At 39.5% G+C, this 24,915-nt stretch overlaps 1 long non-coding RNA gene across 4 annotated transcripts in view; it reads left to right on the forward strand.

Moving 5' to 3' along the window:
• The first annotated feature begins 898 nt into the window (after positions 1-898).
• LOC110347684 (uncharacterized) overlaps positions 899-24,915 on the forward strand; it is a 174,641-nt gene continuing 150,624 nt past the window's right edge. For all 4 annotated transcript variants that reach the window (XR_015441398.1, XR_015441399.1, XR_002392407.2 and 1 more), the window contains exon 1: positions 899-1,047. This is a non-coding gene — a long non-coding RNA (uncharacterized LOC110347684). The remainder of the gene's footprint in view (positions 1,048-24,915) is intronic.

A 24,915-nucleotide genomic window follows, 5' to 3' on the forward strand; every position in this document is an offset into this window, starting at 1 on the left:
GTTGGATGATATTGAAATTACTAGATGAGATTTTTCTTGTTGAGTTTTTGCGCAGTTCATGTTTTAAATTTTATTCACTTTTAACCTTTCTGGTTCCTTACATTTGAGGCTTTTTTGCCCTCCTACTCTAATAATGTATATCTTTTAATTGGATATTTATACATTAACACGAAATATAATTATTGATGAATTTGTGCTTCAAAAATTCCCATTTTAAATTATTTCTTTTCTGCTCGACTTGCTTTTAATGTCCAATTATTTTTCTTTTTTGCTTTAATATGTAATATTTCTAAATATATATTTCCTCTTTATTAGAATTTTAGCTATGTATTCTTTTATTATAATTCAAATAGTTACCCTAGGTAATACATGCTTGAATTTATGATATTTAACATACATTAATTCTGTAACCACCTTCCCAGCAATGCTAGGAAATAATTTAAATTCATTTGTCTTTATTGCTTTTAAAAATATTTGTTTTAATTCTATATGTATTTTAACCCATAAAATTGGGGAAGTTGAGGGAGCAACTTCCTCCTCTTCATTCAGCTATAAACACAACGTCACCCAAATGATTATCCATGTCTAAGCTGGGCAGGTGGTGATGCCCGAGGTGGCAGATCAGGGAGAGACAGAATGTGTGGTACCTGGCCTCAGAGGTGTCTGACCCTTTGATCCCAGAAGCCTGAGTTCTCCAGCGATCGTCCTCCTCCTCCTCCTGCTTCTCCTGCTCCTCCTCCTCCTCCTGCTCCTCCTCCTCCTGCTCCTCCTCCTCCTGCTCCTCCTCCTCCTCCTGCTCCTCCTCCTGCTCCTCCTCCTGCTCCTCCTCCTGCTCCTCCTCCTCCTGCTCCTCCTCCTGCTCCCCCTCCTGCTCCCCCCCTCCCCCTCCTCCTCCTTCCCTCTGCCTTTTCCCTGTTCCTGCTGCTATCATCCCGTGATCTTTACTAACAGTAGCGACTTACTACTTACTAAGAGGTGTATGCTGGGCAACTCTTTCCTCATCCTACACAAGAACCTGGACTGTTTTTGGCCCATTCAACTGTAACAGTATGTATTCATTTACCAGCATTTTAATCATTTTTATTTCTGCCTCCACTTCTTTATTTCTGAGATGATTTTTCTTCTGCCTGAAAGTGTCTCTATTTGGGGTGCAAATCTACTGGGTATGAATTATTTTAGTTTTTTCTTGACTAGAAATATCTTTGTTCTATCTTCACTTTGATAATTCTTTCCTAATGGGTAGAGAATTCTGTGTTTGTGCTTATTATTATTTTTTTTCTTGGCACTTTTCACTCTTCCAGTGATCTCTGACTTCTATTGTTTCTGTTGAGAAATCAGCCTGGATGCTTGTTTCTGATTTAAAATTAATGCTTTTTTTCTGTCTATTTAATTTATTTTTTCTTCTTTGTTTTCAGCCATTAACTATGACATGCTTAATTGTGGCTTCTTTCATATTTATCCTGCCTGGTTTGCTTAATATATTTTTTCTCTTCGAAGATTTTTTCTGTTTCATTCTCTTTTATCCTCTCTGTGACTTCAGCTACATGTATAGCTGGAAAAAAATCTGTATCTTAGCCTCTATCTGTTATTTCTCATATCTTTTTACTCTTGTTATTTCAGCCTGAATATTTTTTTACTAATCTATATTCTATTTGACTAATTCTGTCTTTTTCTGTATCTAATGTGCTGCTAAACTCACCATCTGAGTTCTTAGCTTCACTTAGTGCCTTTTTCAGTGTATTTCTACATGAACTTTTATGAATTTAATTTCTTTGGTGAAATTGTTCATTTCATTATATATTTATTTTACATATCAATCAAGGTATAGCCAACATTCTGGTCATATGCCAGGCAAAATTGTAAGATGTTCTCAGAATCTCTCCTTCAAACCCCACCTAGTGTATATGCCATGTGACTTCCTCGTTCTGGAGTGTGAATGCTACCTGTCACTATCTTGAGATATCATCCTATGATTACATTATGCTATTAACAAGGACAATGAAATAGTTACTCCTGGTTAGAGGTCCTTTAGGGCAGGTGGAAGAGAGGTTGTCTGGCTGGTTTTGAAGAAATAAGTTGTCAGTTTGTGAGACCCTCACATGCTGAGGACATATGATTGGCCTCACAGATTGGCCTCCTAGGATTGGCCTTGCTGAGCAGCCAGCAAGAAAATTGGACCCCAGAAAGTACCACCATAAAAAAGTGGCTTTTTCTAGCAACTTTTTTGAGTTTAGAAGAGGACCCCTCACTCCAGATAATACCACAGCTTTACTTACTTCAGCCCTGTGAGCATCACAGTGTCTGTATGGCTCTATCCAAACTTGTATCTGACCCCATACGTGTAGCCCTCCTGGGATTCCAACTCTAAGCTGGAGAGCTCATCTATTAAAGCAGGCCCAGAGCCTCAATTTTGAACACTTCAATATGTCGGTATTGGCAAAACCTCTGCTTTGTCATAGCTTATTTACTTGTATACCTGGCTTCCTGCTCCCTTCAGCAATGGTATTTCTACAATGTTCTTTATTTTCTTCTGAATTCTCACTAACAGAGTCTTTGACACCGTACATCTATTAATGATCTGCTCAAGGCAATCTAGGCATTTTCTATCATGTGCCTCAATATTCCAGATTTTGCCCATTGCCCCATTCCCAAGCCATTTCTACAGTTTTATTATTTGTTATATCAACCTCCATTTATAGGTATCACAATTTGATTTCTGGTTGACCTCAGTCTCTGACCTCAGTCAGAGGTCAACCAGAGAAACAGAACTAGTAAGAAATAAATTTTAAGAGATTTATTGCAATAAATCAGCTTATGTGATTGTATGGGCTGGGAAACCAAATCCAAAATTGATGACACAGGTCATCAGAAAGAAGAGTAGAACATTTGTCGTAGGCTAAAGTTTCTGTCCCCATGAGAACTTTTCCCTCTCTCAGGGAAATCTTAGTACTGATTGTCACTCAGCCAAATAAATTATGTTTACCTAAATGAATGATCTCAGATATCTTCATTACTTAGAAGTCAACTGATTATGAACCTTAATTACATCTACAAAATACTTTCACAGCAGCACCTAGAAAAGTGTTTTACTGAGTACTGAGGACCCTAGGCTGGTGCTTGATACATCTGACAGGCCTTCAATGCCCTTGTCCTGCTTTTGCAAATGGTGAATATTTGTTTTGCCTTCTCTGCTTGGTGAAATATCTTCAGCTCTTAGTTTAAATTTTACTCTCTCATTGTCCACAGCCCCTGCCCTCCCCTCCTTATAAAAAATGAATTGCTTTCTCTTTGGAAACCCTATGGCATCTCATGTACTATTCTATTGTAGTATTTCCTTCATTTTCTTATGATGAAACCTACTTATTCATCTACTTATTAAACCCTGAGATCTGGAAGGCAGAGACCAGACCACTTTATTCAATGTCTGATATTGAGCTAATGTACCATAAATATCTTTTAAATGTTTATTGATCTGTACCAAAGCAGAGGTTTATTTTGTTTATTATTTTTCTTTATTTCTCTCCATTCCTAGCCCTCCCTTCACCCCCTCCACCCTTCCCTATTTACAAAGACTTTATTTCCATTTTTTCCATTTCTCATCCTTTTTCCTTTCCCTTCTTTACTTTCCCCTGCTCCTCCCACTACCCCTACCCCTTTGGACCTTTTCTTCCTATTTTGCATTATCAATTATTCATTCTAATCATTGGTACATTTTAGGTATACAATAGAATGACATTCATCATTGGAAATTTGCACCTTTACATAGTCTCTCTTGGTTCTTATTTTTCACCCTTGCCCAGCCCTCCCTTCAACCCTTCCATCCCTCCCTATTTACAAAGATTTTGTTCCTATTTTTCCATTTTCTCATATTAATACCATTCCCTTCTTTCCTTTCCTCTACCCCTCCCATTTCCTTCCCCTTTGCCCCTTTTCTTCCTATTTCACATTACCTATTATACATTTTAGTCCTTATTTACACTTTCAGTTTCTCACACCAGAGAAACTATTTGGTATTTATACATGTGTGTCCTATTTATTTCACGTAAGAGTATCGCCTCAATGTGCATCCATTTAGCTATAAATGTCTCTAATTTCTCATTTTTGATGGCTGAGTAGTACTCCATTTTATAAAAAAACACATTTTCTTTATCCAGTCTCCAGTTGATGGGCATTTGGGCTGTTTCCAAGTTTTAGCTATCACAAACTGTGCTGCCATGAACATGGGTGCACATATATCACTGTGGTATGATTCTTTTAATTGTTTGGGGAAGATCCCCAGCAGTGGAATAGTGGGGTGAAATGAGACTTCCAGTCCTAGTTCTTTGAGGTATCTCCATACTGGTTTCCAGAGTGGTTGCACCAGTCTACACTCCCACCACCAGTGGAGCAGGGTTCCTCTTTCCCCACAGCCCTGCCAGCATTTGTTATTGGCTGATTTCATGATAGCAGCCATACTTTCTGGAGTGAGGTGGAATCTCAGCATTGTTTTCATTTGCATCTCTCAAATGACCAGTGATGTTGAACATTTTTTCATGTATTTCTTTGCTATTTCTACTTCCTTGTCTGAGAAATGTCTGTTCATTTCAGATGCCCATTTTTGGATTGGGTTTTTAAATTTGGGAGGTCTGATCTTTTTAGGTTCTTTATAGATTTGAGATAGTAGACTTTTGTCTGAGGAAAAGCAGGAGAAAATTTTTTCCCACATTGAGGGTTGTTTCTTCACACTGCTGGTGGTTTCTCTTGCTGTGCAGAAGCTTTTTAATAAGAAGAGATTCCACTTGTTGATTGTTTGTGCTAGTTCACGGGCAACTGAGGTTTTGTTCATAAAATCTTTTCCTACACCAATGTCTTCAAGAGTTCTACCTAACCTCTGTTCCAACTGGTTCAGAGTTTCTATTTTAATATTTAGATCTTTAATCCATTTCAATTTTAGTTTAGTGCATGGTGAGAGATATAGGTCTAGTTTTAATCTTTGGCAAGTTGAAACCAGTTTTTCCAGCACCATTTATTAAAGAGGCTATCTTTCCTCCAGTGAGGGTGTTTGGCTCCTTTATCGAAGATAAGATGGCTGAGTGTGTCTGGCATTGTTTCTGCATCTTCTAATCTGTTCCACTGGTCCTCAGGTCTTTGCCAGTACCATGCTGTTTTTATCACAGTAGCTTTGTAGTAGAGTTTCAGGTTGGGGATTGTGATACCCCCTGCCATGTCTCTGTTACCTAGAATTGCTTTTGCTATTCTGGGTCTCTTCTTGTTCCCAATGAATTTTTGGATTGTTTTCTCAATGTCTGTGAAGTATGCTGCTGGGATCTCAATTGGAATTGCATTGAATCTATATAGCAGTTTTGGAAGTATGGCCATTTTCACTATATTAATCCTTCCTACCCAGGAGCATGGGATGGCTGTCCATTTTCTGATATCATCTTCAATCTCTCTTTTTAGAGTGCTATAGTTTTCAGAGAAGAGGTCTTTGATTTCTTTCATTAGGTTGATTCCTATATATTTCAGTTTTTTGGATGCTACTGTGAAAGGAATTATTTGGCCTATTTCTCTCTCAGTGAGTCTGTCATTGGTGTAGAGGAAAGCTATTGAGTTTTGTGTGTTGACCTTGTAACCAGCTACTTGACTGAATTTGGTTATTAAGTCTAGAAGACTTTTGGTGGAGTTCTTGGGGTCTTCTATATAGAGTATCATGTCATCTGCAAATAATGACAATTTGACTTCTTCATTTCCTATCTTTATTCCTTTTATTTCTTTCTCTTGTCTAATTGCTGTGGCTAATGTTTCCAGAACTATATTGAACAAGAGTGGTAATAGTGGACATCCTTGTCTTGTTCCTGATTTTAGTGTGAAGGATTTCAGTTTTTGACCATTTAGTATGATATTGGCTGTTGGTTTTTCATAGATGGCTTTTATCAGTTTGAGGTAGAGACCATCTATTCCAATTTTTTGTAGGGTTTTTATCATAAATGCATGTTGGATTTTGTCAAATGATTTTTCTGTGTCTATGGAGATAATCATATGGTTTTTGTCCTTGGCTCTATTGATATAGTATATCACATTGATTGATTTGTGTATGTTGAACCATCCCTGTATCCCTGGGATGAATCCCACTTGATCAGGGTGTATGATCTTCTTGATGATCTTCTGCATTCTATTTGCCAGTATCTTATTAAGGATTTTTGCATCTATGTTCATTAGTGAGATTGGCCCATAGTTCTCCTTTTCGGTTGGGTCTTTCTCTGCTTTGGGGATCAAGGTGATGCTTGCTTCCAGGAATGGATTTGGGAGTATTGCTTCCCTTTCAATTTCATTGAAGAGTTTAAACAGTAGTGGCAGTAGTTCCTCTCTAAATGTCTTGTAGAATTCAACAGTGAAGCCATCAGGGACTGGGCTTTTCTTAGGTGATAAGTTTTTAATTAAGTTTTCAATTTCATTGGTTGATATTGGGTTGTTTACAATTTTTAGGTCTTCTTCATTCAACTTTGGTAATTCATATGTATCTAGGAATCTGTCCATTTCTTCTGTGTTGTCCATCTTATTGGCATATAGGTTCTGGAAGTAGGTATTGATGATCCTCTGGATTTCTTCTGGGTCTGTTGTAATTTCACCCTTTTCATTCCTAATTGCATGGATTTGGGCCTTTTCTTTCCTTTTTCTGACAAGGTTGGCTAAGCGTTGGTCAATTTTGTTGATTCTTTTGAAGAACCAACTCTTGGCTTCATTGATTTTTTTGTACCATTCTCTTAGTCTCCATTGCATTGATTTTTGCTCTGATCTTTATAATTTCCTCCCTTGTATGAGCTTTGGGGTTGTCCTGCTCTTCTTTTTCTAGAAGCTTGGGGTTCAGCATCAGGTTGTTTAATTGGGCTCATTCTGTTTTCCTAATATGCATATTCACTGCTATGAATTTCCCTCGTAAGACTGCTTTCATTGTGTCCCATAGATTCCGATATGTTGTATTGTCATTGTCATTTAATTGAAGGAACTGTCTGATTTCCTCTTTAATTTCCTCTGTGACCCATTGGTTATTCAGAAGTGTGTTGTTCAATTTCCACATGTTTATGAAATTTTTTGAGTTTCTTTTGCTATGGATCTCCAATTTCATCGCACTATGGTCTGTTAATATACAGGGAATAACTTTTCCTTTAATAACAATTCCTTTGCACTTACTTAAACACGTTCTATGTGTGAGTATGTGATCTATTTTGGAGAATGACCCATGTGCAGCTGAGAAGAAGGTGTATTCTGATTTTGTGGGGTGGAAGACTCTGTAAACATCTGTTAAGTACATTTGTTCAAGAGTTTGATTGAGTTCTAGTAATTCATTGTCTATTTTTTGTCTAGTTGATCTATTTGTGACAGTGAGGTATTGAGGTCCCCTACTACAATTGTATCAGTGCTTATATGATTTTTCATGTCCATTAGTATTTGTTTTATATAGTCGGGCACACTAGTATTTGGTGCATATATATTAATGATTGTCATCTCTTCCTCTTGGATCATTCCCTTTACAAGGATGTAGTGTCCTTCTTTGTCTCTCTTAATCAGTGTTGTTTGAAATCCACTTGATCTGCAAAGAGGTTAGCTACTCTTGCTTTTTTCCAGGTTCCTGTCCCATGGAGTATTGTTTTCCACCCTTTAACTTTTAATCTAAGAGTTTCCTTTTGAATTAAGTGTGTTTCTTGTATGCAGCATATTGTTGGATTTTGCTTCTTGACCCGTTCTGCCAGTCTGTTTCTTTTGATTGGTGAATTGAGACCATTAACATTGATGGTTATAACTGAAAAGTATTGACTTATCATTTCCATGACTTTTTCTTTTTGTTGAGTTCTCTCCCTTTACATTTAATTTCTTGTCATGTCAGATGGGTTCATTCTGCTTTCCTTCCTGGGGTTGTGAGCCTCAATGTCTGTTCCTAGGATATTGTGTAAAATTCTTTGGAGTGCTGGTTTGGTATTCACGAAGTTCCTAAGGTGCTCTTTGTCATGAAAGTATCTTATTTCTCCATCAATTTTAAAAGATAGTTTTGCAGGGTACATGAATCTGGGTTGGAGGCTGTTTTCTTCTAGGGCTTGGAATATGTCACTCCAAGCTCTTCTTGCCTTGATGGTTTGTGTTGAGAATTCTGCTGTGATTCTGATGGGCTTTCCTTTATATGTGATTTGTTTCTTTTCTCTAACTGCTTGTAGAACTTTGTTCTTCTGTTGAGTTTCTGGAATCTTAACAATTATATGCCTATATGTAGATTTTTTTTGGATCAAGGCTATTTGGAGTCCTATATGCCTCACTTATCTGTGTGTCAAGTTCTTTTGCCCTGCTTGGGAAGTTTTCTGCCATTACTTCTGTGAACAGTTTTTTTATGTCATCTGCACTCTCTTCTGTTTTTTCATTACTCCAATCAGTCGTATGTTATTCTTCTTTGCATTATCTAGCAGCTGCTGGATTGATTTCTCATGTCCCCTTATAATTTTGAAGCAACGTTTCTTTTCTTGGTCATTAATTGCAATCTTATCTTCTATATCTGAAATTCTGTCCTCACATTGGCTTATTCTGCTGTGTAGACTTTCAGTGGAGTTTTTCATGTCCTGGAAATCTATTTGCATCTTTTTTCTGGATTCCATTTGTTTCCTATGTTGGGATTCCATCATGTTCCTCAGCAACTCTCTAGATTTATTAATCATGTCTTGTACTAGAATCACAATTTCTCCTGTTATCTGAATAATTATTTCTGATTTCATTTTTTCCAGATCCCCTTTTGTTGTCAGTTCAGTGGGTCCAGGTGGTTGAGTATCAGAGGGTTCCATCTCATTTCCCTTTGGGGTTGCTGTAGGTGATCTGGACATCTGGTTTTGAGAGTTATTTATGTGTTTTCTTATTTTGACTGGGATGGTGGGGGGGCATGCTGTTGGTGTCCGCACGGCCCACCTTCTCTGAGCTAGGAGAGGTGGGCCAAGGGCCAGGAGCAGCAGTATCAATGGTGGCCCAAAAGCCCCTTTCTCTGGGCTGGGAGCGGCGGGACATTTGGCGGCCCAAAAGCCCCTTCCTCTGGACCTGGAGCAGTGGGATGGTGGCTCAGAAGCCCCTACCTGTTGGCCAGGAATAGTGGGATGGACAGCAGCCCCAAAGCCCTTTCTTCTGGGCTGGAAGCAGCAGAGGGATGGTGGCCGGGCAGCCCCTTCCTCTGGACCAGGAGCAGTGGGACGGCGGCTCAGAAGCCCCTACCTCTGGGCAGGAGTTCTTTAAATGCTGAGAACTTGATTAGCTCCAGTACAGTAGTCTGGTGGTCTGGTGTCCTCTGCATCTTTGTAGTATGGAACCAGGTGGCTGTACAGTGAAGAGGCCAAATGCTATTTTGTTTATTTTAAAATGTTAATTCAAAGTAGCTGGCTTTCTTGTGAAGGCTCATTTGAATGGAGGATCTACTTATGCAAATATATAGTGAGGCTGACATGATCATTGTGTTGAGATAATATATGGCAAACTTTTCTAACTTCATCATGAATGCTACCCTCTAGATCAATAGTATTCCATGCCAGTCTCTTCAGAAAATCAGGCAAATAAATCTGCACAAGAAATGCATGGCTTTTTAAAAGAGAAGGTTCAATGAACCTGTCCTTCCCTCTGGGAGTCTAATGGAGAAAGAATATTGGAGGGAAGCTGGGTAGAACTGTTGAGTGGGAAAAGGAATTGAGACACTGAATGAAATCTTCTTAATAATAGGAAGATCTCTTGTTGCAGTCACCATGTGTGATGTCAGAATCTCTTCTACATTCAGCCCAGCACAGTGATGTACTTGGGGATGAGGTGGGGGAGTCGAGTATGGTGACATAACTGAGGATCATCCTCAGCTTGGAATCCTGTCACTAATGTGAGGTTACCTTTGAAGAGCAAGGTGCTTGGCTCATGCAGGGCTGTTGCTGGGGTGGCTTGTATTCCACAGGAACCTAGAATGTAAGAGGTCATGCCAGCAGCACATTGCAATTTGGTTCTGTGCCTGCTCTAATATAAGTTTGAAAGAGCAACAGTTTTGGATGCTGAGCTCTTTGTATTTTAGTACAATTTAGTTGGACGAGCAGAATATCAAGAGAAAGGATTATTTTCCTAACATACAGAAGAAAAATGCTTGTCTCTGCTTCCTGTGTTAGCCAGATGGGGGTATAGTTTGGCCAACAGCTGGCAGGCCCCTTCCTCTCACTTCTTTTTCTCTCTGTGCCCCTTTGCCCCTCAGTGGACTGGGACAACTTCCCTGGTGTCCCCCTGGTTATTCAGCCACCACTCTCTGACACAAGTGCCACTTGGCTGTCAGCCACTGTGCCCTCACCGCTGCAGCCACTTGTTTCTGCCTTTTTGAAGAAGGGAGAGGGCACTACTCTCAAGTGGCTAAGTTCAAGGGGGGTGGGACCTGGGCCCCTTGTGAACATTCCCAACCTCGCCAAGCCCATTGGCATGATGAATGCAGATAACCTTACCCAAGATTCCCCAGTTTCAGCCCTGCCATTTTCCCCAGAGTTGAGACAGCTGTCAGTCAGAGGGCTTCCCTCACCCTGCCCTCATAATGCATCACCTGCCTTGACAGCTGCAGCTGTCCTGGAGCCCCACACCTGCTGAGCCATTCACAGGCCTGCACTTGGACCAATCTGTAGGCCTGAATTTGAATCAATCATGGGCCTACATGGATCAATCACAGCTCTGCAGCTGCTATATAAACAGCACTCCCCTCATACTTCTCTGAGTAGTCCAGCAGGGCTCCCTCCAGTACAGTGACCCCGCTGTGCTTAACTTCTGTTAAGATAAAGAGTCACTCTGGTGGTCCCATAAATCTGTTCATATTTCTTGGGTAGTGTGGGCTCAGAAGGTCCTGTAAATCTACTCAGGATTTAGCTTGAACAGGGTGGTCATTTCAAAGGCAAGAGCAATAAACACGAGGGCTATTAAGCCTGGAGAGCAACAGAGACTGGCACCTGGCAGAGTCAACCTATGGTATCTGCCACAAGCTGGTGTCCAATGCCAGTGGCCAACAATGGCAGAGACCAGCACCCAGCATGGTTGATCTACAGTGTCCAGCAAAATCCAGCACTGAATGGCATGGCAGAAGTGGCAGTGATCTGCTGTGGGCACCCACCATTGTGTTGTCCACTTGCAGAGCTACTCCTTGCTGATTCATGATTCCCATCTGGACCTAGCAAAAGAACCCTAGACAGATTGGCAAGCGAGAGGCACAAGTGTCCACAATTGAACCTGAGGGTGTAGAACTTTTAATGTCAGTTTCATGTACCATACGTGGTCGAAGGAGTAAAGAATCATGCACATTATTCCTGCAAGCAAGGACTAGTAGGGAGCACATAGGCTTCAGAATAAGAAAGACCGGCATTAGGAATGTGATCCCAGTATTTGCTACCTGCATGTAGGTGGGAAGTGACCCACACCTGGCCGCAGTGTCATTTCGTCATGTGGACACGTTCATGCCAATTTCAGGAGACACTGCTTTTTTGTGAGACAATCCAGACTTTCTGATTCCTGCTTCACCCTGCCTTCCACTTTTATTGTATGTCACTGTCATATGGAAACTACTCCCAGACCACTAGTTTTTCAAACCCTGCCACAGATTGGGGCTGAGGGACAAGAGATCAAGTGCTATGTGGATGCAGAGGAACCTGTTCTCCATTCAGAATCGAGCATGAGAGTGTGACTGTCACACATCTTCTCCAGAGCCCTAATTCCTCTCCATGGCTAAGGCTTTGCTTCCCTGTAAAATGGAGATAGCAGTTGGGATCAAAATATGGTCAACATTCAGCAGGTAAAAGCTCAGAATTTGAAGAGAAGTTGCTCTCAAAAGGAAGTGAAAATGCAAGAGGCTCCAGATTGCTCAAAATTCTGGTTTTAGGTACTAGAAAATCTATTCATATATTTTGCCTTTTTATTTATTTTAACAAGAGGAAGGTTGGTGGGAATTTGCTGCCTAGAAGTATTCTGGAGTGGAATTGAATTCACTGTGTAGGTGGCTCTTAACTTTATATGCTGTGGTCTGTATGATTTACTTTGCTTCCAGTATAATATGTATCTCTGGAAGGGCAGGGCTGGGGCTTGTCTTGCTGATTGCTGGTTCCCCCTCAACTCACTGACTCACCCACTCATTCAAAAATATTTTTGTGCTCCTGCTGTTGGATGGAACTGTCCTTACATGTAGTGAAAAACATATAAATTACCTTGCATTAGTAGAACTTTTGTTTTTATGCTGGAGGTAGATAATGATTAAGAAAAATGAAGTATATTTTCCAATATTATTTCCTAGTCTGTAGGGACCTGTTTTAGATGACTTAGGGGATGCTCTACTTTGAGAATGATAGGGATAATAATTCACAGTTCAAAAAACTATGAAAAAGCATCCAAGACAGAGGGAAGATGAGGCAGAAAATCTTGAAAGAGCCCTTGAGTTCTGAAGATTCACAGAAGTTGGTGACCAGGGAAAAGGGAAATGACCATGAGATGATTGGCACTGGGGTGGCACTCAATAGACAGTTATTTGCTATGGTTTTAAAAAATTTTGTGGCCTATCTTTACTTACAAATTTATTATTAATATTATTTTCAGCCAACAAATCATAATTACCTACATTTGGGGGGTACACATATATTTTGATGTATGTACAATGTGGCACAAATAAATCAAACTAATTATGATATCTTTTATTTTGTTTACCTATCATTTTAAAATTGTGAAACATCTGAAATTTAATCTCTCAGTTATTTTGAAGCATATACCATTATTATCTGTAGTCACCCTGATGTGCAATAAACCTTGGGATCTATTTCTCCTATCTATCTGAAACTTGTACCCTTTGATCAAGATTTCTCCATTCTCTCTCTTCACATTTCCCTTCCCCTAGCTTCTGGTAACTATTTTTTTACTTTCTACTTCTGTGAGTTTAACTTTATTAGACTCCACATATAAGTGAGATCATCTATTTACCTGTTCCTGGCTAATTTCAATTAGAATAATGTCCTCTGTATTCATTCATGTTTTTGCAAATTGTAGAACTCCACCCTTTTTAAAGGTTGAATAGTATTCCACTGCAAATATTTATCACTTTTTTAATGCATTCATCAATGGTGGGCATGATGAACATTTAGGTTAATTTAGTATCTTGGCTATTTTGAATAATGCTGCAATAAACAGAGACATGCTGATATTCCTTTAATATATTTATTTCATGGGTATCTTTGGATATCTACCTTTGGATATCTACCCAGAAGAAAAGTTAATGGACTGTATAGTAGTTTCATTTTTAGTTTTTTTAGGGAAACTCTATTCTATTCTCCCTAATGGCATAACTTATATTCTCTTTAACAACGTGTGAGTTACCTTTTTTCTGCATCTTCTCCAATCCATATCTTTCATCTTTTTGAGAGAATCACCACTCTAACAAGTGTGAGGTGAGATATATCTGTCATTTCAGTTTGCATTTCCCTACTGATTAGTGATGCTGAACATTTTCTTGTACCTACTGGCCATTTGTACTCCTTGCTGTATTTCCAGTGTTTCCTGTGGGAGGAACAGGGTAGTCTCCTGTGAAGGTCCTGGAATTGTGGGGAAGCTGAATGTCTTCCTCCAGCTCACTTTTCTCCCACAGGGCTATGGGCTCAGGGGAATTCTCTGGGTGACCTTGTGTCAGCCTGGGGAAGGGATGTCACTGTCAAGGGGAACCATTTCTCTTCATGTTCAACCATGGCTTTTCCTGCTCTGTGGTCCAAGGTTGTGTCTCAGTCTACTCCCGTGTTTGTGCTTATTCACAATAGTATTCACGCCTGTTGGATGGCTCCCGGCTGGATTTATGTGTGTAGGGCAGAACAGTGAAAGCAGGCACTCCAATTCCATCTTGCTGACTTCACTTTTAATCTGTTACCAAGCTGCAAATTCTTCTCAGATTTTTAACTCCATAAGGATCACTCTTTCTCATCAGCTCATCTTGAACTCTTCAATTCTTTCTCCCTCTCAGCTACCTCATCCACTTGGGTGCCAATCTTATTGTATTTCTATAACCTTATCAACTCTCACATTCACTCACATAGATTCTTTTGATTTCAATCAATCTTGTGGATTGCTGCAAATTTCTCTAGTGCAAGTCCTCTCAGCTTGTTTTTGGACTATCGTAGTAGCTTCCTGTAGGTGACATTGCCTTTCCTATATCCGATTCTGCCTTTTTTCCATTAGCAGTAATCAAGTGGTGTAATGAGATTAACCACATTCACATGCCTCATGGGCTCTGCCAACCACTAACATCTTTAACTATGTGGCTAGTTGAAGGAACAATATTTAATCCAGCTAGTGATGGGATTTCCCATGGTCAAATTGATAGGTCTCAAATTGGAATTGTGCTATGCATGGGTAGGATCTGAATTACTCTGGCTGTTTGGTTGTCATATTGGAAGCCAGCCTAAAGAATAAGCTGAGACGTAAGAGAGGGAAGAACCTGGAAAATTACAAAGAAGAGGATTTTGAGACTTTAATAAGTATCCTCAAACTCCCACATCTCTCTAGACTTCAGTTTTTGAAAGCCACAGTTTTTTTGTGACCTAATCTCATCAGTGCCATCCCACCACCTTATTCTGTTTATTCAGGGAGAGGAGGACAAATGCCTGGATTCTAAGTGGCAGAACTTACTGCGGCCATTCAGAGGCTACCTACTACAGGTGATATTCCATACCATGTAGTCAGCATTTATACTATCTGGCTAAATATTATAATTTACAGATTTTCTAATGTTCTGACCATACAGAGTCATTCCTCTCTCAAAATTCCTCCATGCATTCATAATACATTCTAACTGAATTGTGCATCCCAAACTACTGTAGTGTGGATTTTAAGTGTCCCCTAGCATCCATGAGATAAAACTTGGCCCCATATGATAAAAGCTTGGCAGTTTATAGAGGCGGATGCCTTTTAGGATTGAGGTGTAGTGGAAGTCTTTGGTCATTGGAGGTGTGACATTCAGGGTAACTGGAGATGTTGTCTCTTCCTCTCTTTTGTTCTCTGGCTTTGTGGCTATGGAGTGAACAGGTTTTCTTTGCTATTTGATTCTGCCATGCTACCACAGGCCCAAAGCAGTGTGAGCCAGAATATAAGTGAGTGTCTCAGATATTTGTGGTAGTAACAGAAAGCTGATTAACAGTCTATTTCCCATGAGTCTACCCAAAATGTTTCTTAATGACTGAAAAACCTAACTAGTCTCTCCCTAGTACTTTGGATATCTGTTAAAAGCTTATAATAATAGCCAACAATACACAGATACTCTTTGGCCCTTTGTGTTTTTACCTTGCCATCACTTTCTTCTTGAATTCTTTTGAGACTATTTGTGAAAGTCTTATTTATGCTTTAAACTTTTCCATATATCATATAGCAGATTCCTCACTGCTACCCTTGCTAGGATTCATCTTTTCTTGTTTACAACACAATGGTTCTTTCTGTTCCTTTCTTTGCTTTTTTTCATAGACTTCCTGCTGGTGGAATTTCCTGGCCATATGTCTACTCCTGATAAATTTCTGGGATGTGGGACTGCCTACCAGGATCGAGGTGGAGGGGTTGTACCTATAAGAAGCACTTGCTTGATGGAGATGCAGTAAGGAGTAAATGAGCCGATCCCTGCATAAACTCAGTAACAAGGTGCTTTCTTCATTATAATCAAAAATGAAATGAAATCTCACACTGAACTGATTCTTTCACTTGTTCTGCTCAGATCTTGACTTGAAATTTCTCCAGGGACTTGACTTCTTACATTTTCTCTGTTCAAATTTTAGTTCCTCTTAATTAGATTAACCTGAGTGTCTCTGAGTTTCTTTGGTCAGGTTTTGTCCTCACTTCATTCTTTCCTGAACCCAAGACTCCTACCCTAGAAGTGTATCAGTCAGAGTAGGTTGAACTGTGCTATAATAAGTTCCAAATCACAGTGGCTTAAGACAATAAAAATTCATTATTTAGTTGTCCTGCACATCTATTAGGAACCAGTTCCATGTAGTTTTCACTACAGAGTTTGGGGTGGCAAGATAACCACCACCTAGAATATTCAAAGGAAACATGCAGAGAAAAAGACTAACATGCCTTGAACAATAATGAAGTATTATAGGCTGGCATGTTGTTTCTGCTCATCTTTATTGGCCAGAACCTTTCATCTGGACTGTTGTGAATCGAATCGTATCCTCCAAAAAGATGCATTGCTGTTCTAACCCTCAGTGTCTACGACTTTGACCTGCAGACTCCTTGGGTTTGTATTGTCTCCAGAACTGAGAGAACAAACACAGGAGTTGTGTTAAGCTTCCAGCCCGGAGTACTTTGTTATAGCAGCTCTGTGAAACTAATACATTTCTTTACAAAGCAGTCAGGAAATTCAGTCTTCTCTGTACCTGAGAAAAGAGGACTACACGTCAGTGACGTGAGCACCAGTGACTGTAATATAGCGAGTAAAATTTACTGATGGTTCTGAGGCTTTTATTACACCATGTAGCAAAATACTGTCAAAATATCTACCTGAGAATTTTTTTCTGCTGTTTTTTAATGTTTTTGACTGCTTGCTCTTTCCTTTTACAGCTTGCAAACAATTCCAGTGGAAGGAATTGTCCTATTGGGGATCTCACACCAAACTGGGGTGCTTGCCAGATTCCTTTGGTGACCCCAGGGCTACCAGTGGACTCCAGCTTTTCACATCCGGTCATGTTCCTAAAGCATCTGCACCTTCTGATGAGCTTTAGGTCTTCAGATAGCATCACTTACATTCATGAGTTAAAACTTCCTTATGGCAATACGTCTCCACAGATGCATTTCCATTGGCCTAAACATTACTGGCACATGGTACCAGTTTGACTAAATTGTATTTTTTCTATTTTTGATATAGTGCCTTACCCAAGATTTTAAATGTTGTCTAATGAGTTTTGCTGTAAGTAAATCTTTTTTTTTTGTAATTTGCTATGCATGAAGTCATATGCTGTAATGTAAAAATTCCTTTATTGATGGTCAATACAAGAGTCCTTTCTTTTTTCTTCGTGATATGTTAAAATTATAAGAAAGACCTGGCTTTTCTGATTTCCTGCAACAAGACAGACTAGTCTCTGGAGCAAATATTGAAGAGTTTTTGTAGATAAGATTTGAATTTAGGTCTCATATTTGCAGAAGTGAGATCTGAGGCCATGTGGCTAAGGGGTACCAGAGAGATTACCTGTCTCTTTTCTAGTCTTTTCCACACACACACAGTGCTGTTAACATGTTTTTAGTTGAAGGGAGACCTCAAGAGCAACGAATGCTTTACTTTCTTCAGGTAGCACATGATACATAAATATTTCATGTATACTAAGCAATTGCAAATCATTGCTTCCTTCCTTCTAGCAAGTCAAATTGTATAAATTAGTTAATGTTTGGCTTGGATTAATATTTATTAGATTAGCATTTATATTAAATTATATTGGAATATCAATTTAAGCATACATCTAGCAAGTCCAATTCCCAACTAGAATATTTGCATGTGTTTGTTGAGTAATCAGACATTTGTAAACCATTACAAGCCTTTTTTATATATATATTGCCAGACATACCAAGGTATCCTTTGAGGAGAAAATGAATTATACTCTCTGAAGATGATTTTGGCCTCTTGGTGCATATGAGAAAACCTAGACAATAATAGCCTAGCCCAAATACTTGAATGTGTACAGTAAATATGCATCATACATATATACAAATTGCACACATATATTTGAATATATGGGAATTCTATCAATTATTCATTGAGTACTTATATGTGCTTAGCTTTGCTCTAGGCAGTTCACATTATTTTCATACTGAATACTTACGACATTCCCTCAAGTTTGAAATTGATAGTTCTCCTTTATAGATGAGATAAGTAAAATCTGGAAAAGTTAAGTGATTTGGTGAAAGACATAATTAGTGATAAGTGATTAACAGTGAAGCTTGACTTTAAGTAACAGTATCTTTAGCTTCACAGCTCTTGTTTTTAAGTATAGTAGAATAAAGTCTCCAGTGTCAATCATACTTTGTATTTATTATTCAGAATTTGTAAAACTTTTCCAGGAAGAAAACTTAGCAATGTTATCTAATGCTGGCATTTTAGAAAGGAACAACCCAAAGCCTGGATAGAGACTTAGGAACAATCCACTTGAAATAACTGAAAAGTCACACAGCGAACATAACTCTCAACCTGTGCAAGCCAGGGACTGTGGTCTTCATATTTTACCACCTCTGATCTGAAACAACATTCCCTACAATAGAGATAGTTGTTTCCAAATGAATGCTTCTGGGAATGGGATGATGCAGGTGTTTCTTTGATGATCTCCCTCCTCATCTTGAGAACAGAGTTGGCTTCTCACACAGGTTGAGGTGGCCGTCTGCACTTGCTCAGCACTGCTTCACTCTCCGCCTCATCCTCCTCCTTACTGGACAGAACTGCATGCTTCAGCAGTGGGGACCTAGGAGTCCTCAGAACACGAAGCATTTGCCTCTGTCTCTTTGCCTTACCACATGCTAATAATGGCTGTCTTGAGGCTCCCTTCCTCCTTATGTTGGGCTGATGAAGTCTACGTTCCCGGAAATGTTCCTAGACCTAGAAGGTCCCTCCTCCTCCTCGTCCTCCTCCTCCTCCGTGTTCCCATAGAACCCTTTGCCATCTCAGTCTTGTCATACTGCAATGTATGTCATTTTTTTTTTTTGCGGCTCCAGGGATTGAGGTTGTGACCCTCACACTAAGCTTCATCCTTACATCTCTAGCTCTTTATCATTATTTTATATTTTATTTTGAGATAAGGTTTCAGTAAGTTGCTAAGTTGCCCAGGTGGGGCTCAAACTTGCAATCGTCTTACCTCAGCCTCCCAATGTGATGAGTTATAGGTGTGTGCCACCATGCTTAGCTAAATGAAGTCATTTGACAGAGAATTGGACAAGGGAGACCCTGTACTTAGCACCAGAAATCATGAATATTAGTCCTACTTACTGAGAGACTATTTAGTGTTAAGACTGGTACAAATTAATGAAGGTGTTTATCTTTTAAAATGCTGTGTATTTAAACAATACAGTGTTTTCTGTCACCAATTCCATAGACTCAAATAGAATGTTTTAAAAAATTAATTAATAATCATTATACTACTACATTTTTATTTATTCTACTGATAATCATATTCTTGGAAAACAGAGGTAGCGAGGTACTCAGATGAAAAGTGTAATTCTTCTGCTCTGCAACATTTATTCAGCATCTAAGAAGTGCCCAGTACTTTGTTAGACCTTGATATTCTTACAAGGGCTGGGCTGGAGAAAGTGGTGAGCAATGAATGTTTGATAGGGAAGAGCATATTAGTAGTAAGAGAAAAAAGCTGTAGGATGAGGCTGAAAAGTCAAGGTAAAAGGTAAAAGGAGCAAAGGAGGGTATGGGCTTTTTTGAGCACCTACAAAGCAGTTGCCTAGCTACTCACCTTGCAACATTTAATCTTTATAAGAATGCTGTGAAGTTGGCTGTTGTGGGTTGAATCTTGTCCCTTCAAAAAGTTATGCTGAAGTCCTAACCCCTTGCACCTCAGGATGTAACCTTATTCAGGAATAAGATCTTTGCTGAAGTGATCAAGTTAAGATGATGTGATCAGGATGTTTTTTAACCCAATGGGACAGGGACCTTGATGAAAAGGGAAAGTTTGGAGGTAGGCATGCATGAAGGAAAGACAATGTGAAGGGACACAATCTACAAACCCAGTTGTGCCTGTCTATCAGAAACTAGGAGGGAGGCATGGAAGTGATTCTTTTCTACTACCCTGGGAAGGAGCCCAATTTACTGAACACTTTGATCTTGGATTTCAAGAATGGTGAGAATTTCTGTTGTTTAAGGCTCTCAGTTTGCAGCACCTTGTTATAGCAGCCCTTGGAAATTAAAAAATTGGCATTTTGACCTCTGTTTTCTTGGATGCTTAAACAGAGGTTAGATTGGAACAGAGACTCTCAGAACCCCTGGAGGTAATAATGGCTTTTAACTGTACAGGTCACTGAGAAAGTAGGACAAATAAAACTTAGGCAAGGATTGTGTAGATGAAGAGAAAGGGATAGTGCTAGGAGGAGCCCCTGTCCCAGGGAACTTGTATCACTTCAGTGGTTTTGGTTTTCCTAACATGGCTGATTAAGACCAATCTTATCCTAAGTATTGTGTTTTGCTTTGAGAATTTTCCCCTTTTCAGATCCAAAGTTGATGTTTTTCCATGTTTTGGGGAACTCTCTGTGTCAAAGGGAATTTAAGCTGCTTTTTCAGACATGACTGATTTGGTGAAGCCAGCCTATGACAGTGCAAGGTTGAGGGGACCACCTCCAATTAGTCACAGCAGTCGATGAGTCAGGCGGGGCCTTGCAGGGTTCCACAGAACAGGTCACAATCTCAGCTACTGATTCCTGGTCAGTGAGTGCTGCAACTTCAAATGCTACAGGTGAGAGCAATGCATGGCACCTGTGTTCTCATTGCTACCGATATATGTAGATCTGCATGGTTATCACAGAAATGAACTGTGATTCTAGACATTTTGTTGAAGAATCAAGAACTACAGTTTCCCAGTCAAATGGAGTCTGATTTTTGTGTCAGCATCATCTTTGGTCTATTTATGCAATCTTAGGTGAAGCCAAGATTTTATTTATATACCTGGAGAATTATGGTGGTCCTTATGTGATCATCTGACTACCTCTTGACTATGTCTATCAGGTAGCATATAGCTATGCACATAGTAGGTTCTCAAAAATATATTTATTGAATGGTGAGAGATTCCGGGGTTTGAAATTATATAGGTTGGGTTCAAATTTGAAGTCCATATAGTCTATTCCAGACAGTGTGCTAAGTACTGGTGAAATTCTTGTCTTCAAAGAGCTCACAGTAGGGCTGGGGGTGTAAGTAGGGAAGTGAGAAGGCAGGTATGCACACGGATCTCTAGGCCCATAGGAAAAGCCAGGGCTTGGGGGCATTTGTGTAAATTCCCCTTGCTGGTTCCAAAAAGTTGCATCAGAAATACCAATAAGAGCATCAGTTGCAGCTTACTGGCTGTACTCTGAAAAGGAATTTCTACAGTCACCTACTTAGAAGTAAATGCTAATGCGTTGCCAAGGGCAGACGAGAAGATGTTTTTATGGGTTAGCTCATCCATAGCTAAGGAGAATGCCATCAGGAATATGGTATCCTTAAACACCCTGGTATCCACTGGTGTGTTTCACTCTACATCCTTAGCATGAGCCCTGCTCTTTATACTTCTCCTTAATTCCCATAGGATACTTATTGGTACCTGTACATCAGCTACCTTGTTCTTTCCTTGAGCATTAATTGCTGGCTTACTCTAAACACAGGCTTTGTGCTAAGTACTCGGGGAATAGAGCTCCAAGGCTTATCGTGTTGAGTCCGTAGACAAATAGTAGTCATATAACTAGACTCGTATGTAAGTAGCTCGGTAATAGTCCCTGGTGAGGACATACAGAGGCACAGTTTAGGGACAAAAGTAAGACCACAGCTTATTTATAATAGTTGGAACATGGAAATAATAACTGGATGACTATAGAACATTTAGGCAGTTTAATTCTATGTAGTCCTTAAAAATACAGTGTTTTATACATAATGTGGAAAATGCCCATTTGGAATAATAGGTAAAAAATGACAAAAAATTATATATGTGTATATATTGCTAACATATATATATTAGCAATTATATTAGCAACGTAAAAAAACTAACAGTCAAAAGAAAACAGAAATAGACAAATATTTGAAATGATTTATACAGAAAAAGTAACAATATTTCCCGTTGTGAGACTCTGTAGTTGCTTTTACTTCTTTTGAGGATTTTCAAAATTGTAATTAATTAGCATTTAGCAAGTTTTAAGGGGGACTGAAATGCCACTCCACTTTTGTTTTCTGATTTCCTGTTTAGTGTGAAATACCAAAGCTTTCCAGATCTGAGATGTGCGGTTGGTCTGAAATGGATGGTGTGAATGATGTGAATCCACAGATCCACAATGCGGAACATAGAGGAGACTCATAAGACACATGAGGCCAAACTGGGCACACAGAATTTGTAAGGAGATATCATTGTGTCTCCCAAGAGCAATTGCTGAGCTTGCAATGTAAGGAAAAACAAATCCACTAAGGAGAAATAAAAAGGTGATAAAATCTGCCCTGTCAATTAAATCATGCTCTGGCTTGCTCTTTCTCTGTTTCTCCTTCTCTCTGCTCCTCCTCTTCCTCCTTCCCTTTGTTTCTTTTCCCAGCATAAAGAAAAGAGATAAAATATTCAGGATTTGATATGCTAATAGTCTCCAAGATTTGTCTGTATTTAACTTGAAACTGGACATTGTCTACTCAACTTTTTCTATTGTTCATTTACACATGTATTTATAATATTCTAAAAAGTGTCTCCAAATCTGATGAAAATGTGGCTGAATCATATTTTCCATGCTCTGTTCATCCGTGATTCTTATTGCTTGACATTCACATTATTTATTACTCTAAGAGGTATCGAAAAATATGTTTTCCTCTGACAGCACAGTATTCACCTGTTTGCTTTCCTCCGCACTTCAGACTGCGCCGGTAGACTTCTGACAAGGCACTGAATCAAGATACCCTTGGGGTAGAAGAGTCCCCTGAGTGAGGGAAGACCTACAGAGGCAGGCTAGAGGTCAGAGCTCAGCCCTTTTGGTGTTGTATTTGGCCAAATGGGCCCGTGACATTTTGTTTATGGTCAGCTGATTTCTTGTGGTCAAGAATAATACTGTTCATATCTACATCCTTGGACTTTAGCATGGCATCTGGTACAAAAAACATACTGAATAAATGAATGAATGTTAAATACACCTTTGGCATTTTACAAGTGCATAGTACCAAGTGAATGCTGTGCTTTCACACATCTTTATTGGGTAGGATTTCAGATTGCCTAAAATTTATGATAACTGGGTGACTTATATGATATTTATGTAAGATCAGTACCAAATCTGTTATAATGAAAATAGTGATTTATTTATTCACTTATGCATTTGTGTTTTTCTAACACAGATTGAGTCCCATATCAGGCTTTTTGTTGATGTGGGAGAGATAATTCTTTAAACTCTCCAAAATATCTTATCTTGTACAGGGAGTTTCACTAATAAAACGTTTTTGGACTTCTTCCATTCCTCACTCATTCCTCCCTGGAAAAGGTTACTTCAAAATGCCTTAGTAAAAGCCAACTGTAGTCAGAGAGGTGATGTAAATAAAGATGCCATAAGGAGCCTCTGGAAGGCCCCAAGGAAGACTCACAGAGTGGATGCACCAAGGGGTTGGGACAAAGCCATGGCACATTTGCTATTTTTCCTTGAGACAAACACGTTGACCTGTTACTGAGCCCTGGGAGAGACCAAACACGTGGCCAAGGCCCACATATGAGCTACCTACCCATCATGGAAGGGTGTTATGTGATTCACTAAGGCACGAATTTGGATGTATGGAGTAGCAGTCCACCCTTGGAGGAAATGGCAGACACTGGGCTGGAGGAGGCCAAGAAGGACTGGTACATTGCATGGCAAGGCAGCTTATACTCCTTGGACACTTGCTTCTGCTGAGTTGTCACTCCCTGAAACTGGTGGCTCAGGAGAGTTTCCTATGATCAGCTGAACATGATTCCACAATTCCAGTTTCTAGAAATTATGACGTAGCTTGGTTGAACTAAACTTTCCACAGACAACAGTGATAAATTATAGACAAAAATGCATCTACAAAAGAGCTATCTTATGGCATTAGAGAGTAACTCAAAGGAAGGAAAGGCTGCAGAGGAGGAAGAGAGTTCACGGTAGCACAAGATCCAGAAAGGTAGGAGAGAAATCCTGGAAGGGAAATAGCTCCCAAGGGATCGAGCCCTTAAATATGTGCATAAATTCTTCCCAAATATTTGGGTGACTATTGAACTACCCACTTGTGAGGAGACATCAAAAAGCCTTGTGAAAATCTTGAGTCAGGAGATGAAGCCTCTGAGTATACATTTTAGAGTCTGAAACCTGCAGGGAGAACAGTGGGAATTTGAATCCAGCCCAGTGAAACAAAAATCAGAGACCAGAGCATTAAAGTGTATCATTTAACAAGTCCAATAACTAATATGAAATTCAATAAAGCAAGAAGAATGTGATCCATAATTTAGAAGGAGCCAGTTGGTATAGTTAAGGGAAAGGTTAGGGTTAGGGTCAAGTACTATGTTTGTTTTTGGTTTAGGAGTAAGGTTGGTGTTAAGGTTAGGATTAGAGTTTGCATAAATGTGTGGGTTTGGGTGGGGGCAAAGGCAACGTTTAGGTTTAAGCTGAGCATTGAGAGTTTAGAGTTTCAATTTCTATTAGGATTAGGTTTGGGAGTGTTGAAAAGGAGCAATGGCATCTCCTTCACACTCAAGTCCTGAAATAACTAAGCAAAATGCAAAGGGTAAGGCAATGGGGGAAATACCTTTACTCATGATAAAAGATGATCTGTTGGGTTGATGATATCTTGCTCCTGTGCTCTAGTGCTCTTGCTGACACCCAGCTGCAGAATTAGACACACTTGCTGTAGCAGATGCTATTGGTGCCTTGTGTTCTAGTCCCTCAGGTCCTAATTTCAAGTTATTTGACTTGTTTTAATTATCAGGTGTTTGTGATTTTATTCGTATGAGCATGTATATGTGTGTGTGCATGTGTTTATTTTATGATTCACTTGCCTTTTGAATATAAGAATGATGATAAAATTTGGGAGACATTCAAATTTCATCATAATTTTGGGTCCAGAGATGACTTAAACAGGGTGGGCAAAAAGGCAGCTGATGCCTGTTGATTAAAGTCCTGTGGTGGTAAGGATGGAGTGTTGGCTTGATTGACTTGGGATCTGCCAGGAGCCTGGCCTTGGAGTCTATGTCTCTTCCC

This window comes from Heterocephalus glaber, unplaced genomic scaffold (assembly GCF_053883595.1).
Source record: "Heterocephalus glaber isolate CG9 unplaced genomic scaffold, H.glaber_assembly_v1.0 deba00000281, whole genome shotgun sequence".
NCBI lineage: Eukaryota > Metazoa > Chordata > Mammalia > Rodentia > Bathyergidae > Heterocephalus > Heterocephalus glaber.